Source organism: Oncorhynchus gorbuscha, linkage group LG21, assembly GCF_021184085.1.
Source record: "Oncorhynchus gorbuscha isolate QuinsamMale2020 ecotype Even-year linkage group LG21, OgorEven_v1.0, whole genome shotgun sequence".
Taxonomy (NCBI): domain Eukaryota; kingdom Metazoa; phylum Chordata; class Actinopteri; order Salmoniformes; family Salmonidae; genus Oncorhynchus; species Oncorhynchus gorbuscha.
In genome coordinates, this window is record NC_060193.1 from 39,601,960 (window position 1) to 39,608,839 (window position 6,880).

A 6,880-nucleotide genomic window follows, 5' to 3' on the forward strand; every position below is an offset into this window, starting at 1 on the left:
TCAATAGATTTGACTTTTGATCGGACATTACATTTCACCTATATAATATTCTCCTTGGGACTTTCAACGTTAATATCTCATATCTCACTACTCTAGACTAGGTTTCCCTCTCCTCCTCTTTGGATATTCATTTTTTTCAGTATTGAACAGGTTCAATTTTTCTGTTCGCCTAGAATTACCCTGCCTTCTCACCAAGCCTAATTTATCCTCACCTGTTTTAATATATCTATCTTCTACTTTTCATAGTCAGACTACTTCCCATATACAGATAGACTACTTAAGTTAAAACTTTATTTAGGTATGTCTTTTGAATTAAAGGCTATCCTATTTGTACAGAACGACCGTCCTATCTAACAACACTTATTATATCCCACCCTTAATAATCCTTCGGCTTGCAAAACCAGGATCTATTAAGTTCTAGTTTATTACATTTACATTTAGCAGACGCTCTTATCCAGAGCGACTTACAAATTGGTGCATTCACCCTATGACATCCAGTGGAACAGTCACTTTACAATAGTGCATCTAAAACTTAAGGGGGGGGGTGAGAAGGATTACTTATCCTATCCTAGGTATTCCTTAAAGAGGTGGGGTTTCAGGTGTCTCCGGAAGGTGGTGATTGACTCCGCTGTCCTGGCGTCGTGAGGGAGTTTGTTCCACCATTGGGGGGCCAGGGCAGCGAACAGTTTTGACTGGGCTGAGCGGGAGCTGTACTTCCTCAGTGGTAGGGAGGCGAGCAGGCCAGAGGTGGATGAACTCAGTGCCCTTGTTTGAGTGTAGGGCCTGATCAGAGCCTGGAGGTACTGAGGTGCCGTTCCCCTCACAGCTCCGTAGGCAAGCACCATGGTCTTGTAGCGGATGCGAGCTTCAACTGGAAGCCAGTGGAGAGAACGGAGGAGCGGGGTGACGTGAGAGAACTTGGGAAGGTTGAACACCAGACGGGCTGCGGCGTTCTGGATGAGTTGAAGGGGTTTAATGGCACAGGCAGGGAGCCCAGCCAACAGCGAGTTGCAGTAATCCAGACGGGAGATGACAAGTGCCTGGATTAGGACCTGCGCCGCTTCCTGTGTGAGGCAGGGTCGTACTCTGCGGATGTTGTAGAGCATGAACCTACAGGAACGGGCCACCGCCTTGATGTTGGTTGAGAACGACAGGGTGTTGTCCAGGATCACGCCAAGGTTCTTGGCGCTCTGGGAGGAGGACACAATGGAGTTGTCAACCGTGATGGCGAGATCATGGAACGGGCAGTCCTTCCCCGGGAGGAAGAGCAGCTCCGTCTTGCCGAGGTTCAGCTTGAGGTGGTGATCCGTCATCCACACTGATATGTCTGCCAGACATGCAGAGATGCGATTCGCCACCTGGTCATCAGAAGGGGGAAAGGAGAAGATTAGTTGTGTGTCGTCTAAAGAGCAATGATAAGAGAGACCATGTGAGGTTATGACAGAGCCAAGTGACTTGGTGTATAGCGAGAATAGGAGAGGGCCAAGAACAGAGCCCTGGGGGACACCAGTGGTGAGAGCGCGTGGTGAGGAGACAGATTCTCGCCACGCCACCTGGTAGGAGTGACCTGTCAGGTAGGACGCAATCCAAGCGTGGGCCGCGCCGGAGATGCCCAACTCGGAGAGGGTGGAGAGGAGGATCTGATGGTTCACAGTATCGAAGGCAGCCGATAGATCTAGAAGGATGAGAACAGATGAGAGAGAGTTAGCTTTAGCAGTGCGGAGCGCCTCCGTGATACAGAGGAGAGCAGTCTCAGTTGAATGACTAGTCTTGAAACCTGACTGATTTGGATCAAGAAGGTCATTCAGAGAGAGATAGCGGGAGAGCTGGCCAAGGACGGCACGTTCAAGAGTTTTGGAGAGAAAAGCAAGAAGGGATACTGGTCTGTAATTGTTGACATCGGAGGGATCGAGTGTAGGTTTTTTCAGAAGGGGTGCAACTCTCGCTCTCTTGAAGACGGAAGGGACGTAGCCAGCGGTCAGGGATGAGTTGATGAGCGAGGTGAGGTAAGGGAGAAGGTCTCCGGAAATGGTCTGGAGAAGAGAGGAGGGGATAGGGTCAAGCGGGCAGGTTGTTGGGCGGCCAGCCGTCACAAGACGCGAGATTTCATCTGGAGAGAGAGGGGAGAAAGAGGTCAGAGCACAGGGTAGGGCAGTGTGAGCAGAACCAGCGGTGTCGTTTGACTTAGCAAACGAGGATCGGATGTCGTCGACTTTCTTTTCAAAATGGTTGACGAAGTCATCTGCAGAGAGGGAGGAGGGGGGGGGGAGGATTCAGGAGGGAGGAGAAGGTGGCAAAGAGCTTCCTAGGGTTAGAGGCAGATGCTTGGAATTTAGCGTGGTAGAAAGTGGCTTTAGCAGCAGAGACAGAGGAGGAAAATGTAGAGAGGAGGGAGTGAAAGGATGCCAGGTCCGCAGGGAGGCGAGTTTTCCTCCATTTCCGCTCGGCTGCCCGGAGCCCTGTTCTGTGAGCTCGCAATGAGTCGTCAAGCCACGGAGCGGGAGGGGAGGACCGAGCCGGCCTGGAAGATAGGGGACATAGAGAGTCAAAGGATGCAGAAAGGGAGGAGAGGAGCGTTGAGGAGGCAGAATCAGGAGATAGGTTGGAGAAGGTTTGAGCAGAGGGAAGAGATGATAGGATGGAAGAGGAGAGAGTAGCGGGGGAGAGAGAGAGAAGGTTGGGACGGCGCGATACCATCCGAGTAGGGGCAGTGTGGGAGGTGTTGGATGAGAGCGAGAGGGAAAAGGATACAAGGTAGTGGTCGGAGACTTGGAGGGGAGTTGCAATGAGGTTAGTGGAAGAACAGCATCTAGTAAAGATGAGGTCGAGCGTATTGCCTGCCTTGTGAGTAGGGGGGAAGGTGAGAGGGTGAGGTCAAAAGAGGAGAGGAGTGGAAAGAAGGAGGCAGAGAGGAATGAGTCAAAGGTAGACGTGGGGAGGTTAAAGTCGCCCAGAACTGTGAGAGGTGAGCCGTCCTCAGGAAAGGAGCTTATCAAGGCATCAAGCTCATTGATGAACTCTCCGAGGGAACCTGGAGGGCGATAAATGATAAGGATGTTAAGCTTGAAAGGGCTAGTAACTGTGACAGCATGGAATTCAAAGGAGGCGATAGACAGATGGGTAAGGGGAGAAAGAGAGAATGACCACTTGGGAGAGATGAGGATCCCGGTGCCACCACCCCGCTGACCAGACGCTCTCGGTGTGTGCGAGAACACGTGGGCGGACGAAGAGAGAGCAGTAGGAGTAGCAGTGTTGTCTGTGGTGATCCATGTTTCCGTCAGTGCCAAGAAGTCGAGGGACTGGAGGGAGGCATAGGCTGAGATGAACTCTGCCTTGTTGACCGCAGATTGGCAGTTCCAGAGGCTACCGGAGACCTGGAACTCCACGTGGGTCGTGCGCGCTGGGACCACCAGAGTAGGGTGGCCGCGGCCACGCGGTGTGGAGCGTTTGTATGGTCTGTGCAGAGAGGAGAGAACAGGGATAAACAGACACATAGTTGACAGGCTACAGAAGAGGCTACGCTAATGCAAAGGAGATTGGAATGACAAGTGGACTACACGTCTCGAATGTTCAGAAAGTTAAGCTACGTAGCAAGAATCTTATTGACTAAAATGATTAAAATGATACAGTACTGCTGAAGTAGGCCAGCTGGCAGTGGGTGCGTTGTTGACACTACACTAATCAAGTCGTTCCGTTGAGTGTAATAGTTTCTGCAGTGTTGCTATTCGGGGGCTAGCTGGCTAGCTAGCAGTGTTGTTTACGTTGCGTTGCGTTAAAAGAACGACAATAGCTGGCTAGCGAACCTAGAAAATCACTCTAGACTACACAATTATCTTTGATACAAAGACGGCTATGTAGCTAGCTATGTAGCTAGCTACGATCAAACAAATCAAACCGTTGTACTGTAATGAAATGAAGTGAAAATGTGATACTACCTGTGAATGCGACCGGGTTGTGAGTCAATTCGGTAGATGTTGGCTAGCTGTTGGCTAGCTGTTGGCTAGCTAGCAGAGTCTCCTACGTTAAGGACGACAAATAGCTGGCTAGCTAACCTCGGTAAATTAAGATAATCACTCTAAGACTACACACTCTAAACCTAAACAACACAATTATCTTGGATACGATGATACGAAGACAGCAAAGACAGCTATGTAGCTAGCTAACACTACACTAATCAATTCGTTCAGTTGAGTGTAATAGTTTCTCCAGTGCAGCTAATCAGTGGACGTTAGCTAGCTGGGTAGTGAAGACTACGTTAGGACGGCGAAATACGATAATTACGCAATTATCTTTGATACAAAGACGGCTATGTAGCTAGCTGAGAAGAAATTGCTAAGATTAGACAAATCAAACCGTTGTGCTATAATGAAATATAATGAAAAAGTTATACTACCCGCGGGAGCGAAGTGCAGATGCGACCACTCGCTCCAACCGGAACATGGTAGTACACCTTACCACGGATAATTTCCGACCTGTTTCCTATCGATTTTGGTTAAAACACAAAGTAGAAACCCATTGTATTTGTTCAGAATATTCAAGCACCTATCATTGATTAAATACAAACTCCTTTAGAACATTCAATCAAAAATATCTTAAATAATTCCTCCCAAATTCGAGAATAAAGGCTACTGACCTTGCCGCCGACTGGGAAAAGCACTGTTCGTTGGATCTAGTCACCGTCCCTGTCGGTCTGGGGTGTACACAGGCCTGGTCTTTTCCCTGATTTCAGAGGCCAGGTCTTAAATAACGGGACCAGACCCGCTCGTGCACGATTTTCGGTGTATGACCTTCAGATGGCAGAGACGGGTATTTAGTTCCGGCGTTCGAAGGACCAATTGTTACAGGAATTATATTCCTCTATGTTTTAATACCCAATTAAAATAATACCCAATTAAAACACTCTGTCAATTCCTAAGAATTTGTAAAACTCTTATTTGTATAAAATGGACAGAGACCAGTCTCAAATATCAACCAGCTGCGTTTATTCTCGAGAGTACTGAACATGATACAGTTTACCACAGGTTATAAACTGAAGATGACGTCATTAGTTTTCGTATTACCCCGTCTCATCTCCGCTCCAGTATAATGGCTGTATGGTTCTCAAGACTTAGATATTTTATTACCAGAGCCAAGGTCTGCCTGTGTAGATAAGCATTCTAGCCAGTCTAGCAATAAGTTCATTCATTTCTACCAAGGAACAGACAGTCATTGTTCTATTTTTTTATTATTTTTATTATTTTTATTATATTTACACACATTATATTCAGTACTAGGATTAAAAAGAAAATGCATACATATGAAATGTATACATAATTAGTCATTATTGATCAAAATTCCCTTAACACTAATACTAATACCCTACACCACGTAGCTAATACTTATACCCTACACCCTATAGCTAATACTAATTCTAATTAGCTAATATAGCTCATACTAATACTAATACCCTACACTCTATAGCTAATACTAATACCCTACACCCTATAGCTAGTACTAATACTATTACCATATACCCTATTGTTAATACAAATACTAATACCCTACACCCTTTAGCTAATACTAATACTAATACCCTACACCCTATAGCTAATACGAATACTTTACACCCTATAGCTAATGCTAATACCCTACACCCTATAGCTAGTACTAATACTATTACCATATACCCTATTGTTAATACAAATACTAATACCCTACACCCTTTAGCTAATACTAATACTAATACCCTACACCCTATAGCTAATACGAATACTTTACACCCTACAGCTAATACTAATACCCGACACACAAAAGCTAATACTAATAATAATAGCCTATAGCTGATACTGATACTAATACTCTACATCCTATAGCTAATAGTAATACCATACACCCTATAACTAAAACTAATATCATACACCCTGTAGCTAATACTAATACACTACACATTATAGCCAATACTATTACCTAATACCCTAGAGATAATACTAATACTAATACCCCACACCCTATAGCTAATACTAATACACTACACCCTATAGCTAAGTTTAATACCCTACACCCTATAGCTGATATAAATACCATACACCCTATAGCTAGTACTAATACTAATACCATACACCCTATAGTTAATACTAATACCATATACCCTATAGCTAATACTAACACTAATACCCTACACCCTATAGCTAATACTAATAATCTACACACAATAGCTAATGCTAATACCCTACACACTATAGCTAATACTAATATCTAATACCATACACCCTTTAGCTAATACTAATACCCTTAACCCTATAGCTAATATTAATACTAATACCCTACACACTATAGCTAATACTAATACCTAATACCCTACACCCTACAGCTAATACTAATACTCATATCCTACGCCCTATAGCTAATACTAAAACCCTACACCCTATAGCTATAGCTAATACTAGTACTAATACCCTACACACTACAGCTAATACAATACTAATACCATACACCCTATAGCTAATAATAGTAATACTGATACCATACACACTATAGCTAATACTAATTCTAATACCATACAACTTATAGCTAATACTAATACTAATATCATACACCCTATAGCTAATACTAACACTAACACCCTACACCCTATAGCTAATACTAGTACTATTCACCCTAAAACTAATACTAATACCCTACACCCTATAGCTTTGACTTATACCCTACACCCTATAGCCAGTACTAATACTAATATCCTACACCCTATAGCTAATACTAATACCCTACACCCTATAGCTAATACTAATACCCTACACCCTATAGCTAATAATAAAACTAATATCCTACACCCTATAGCTAATACTAATACTAATACCCTACACCCTATAGATAACACTAATTCTAATGAGCTAATATAGCT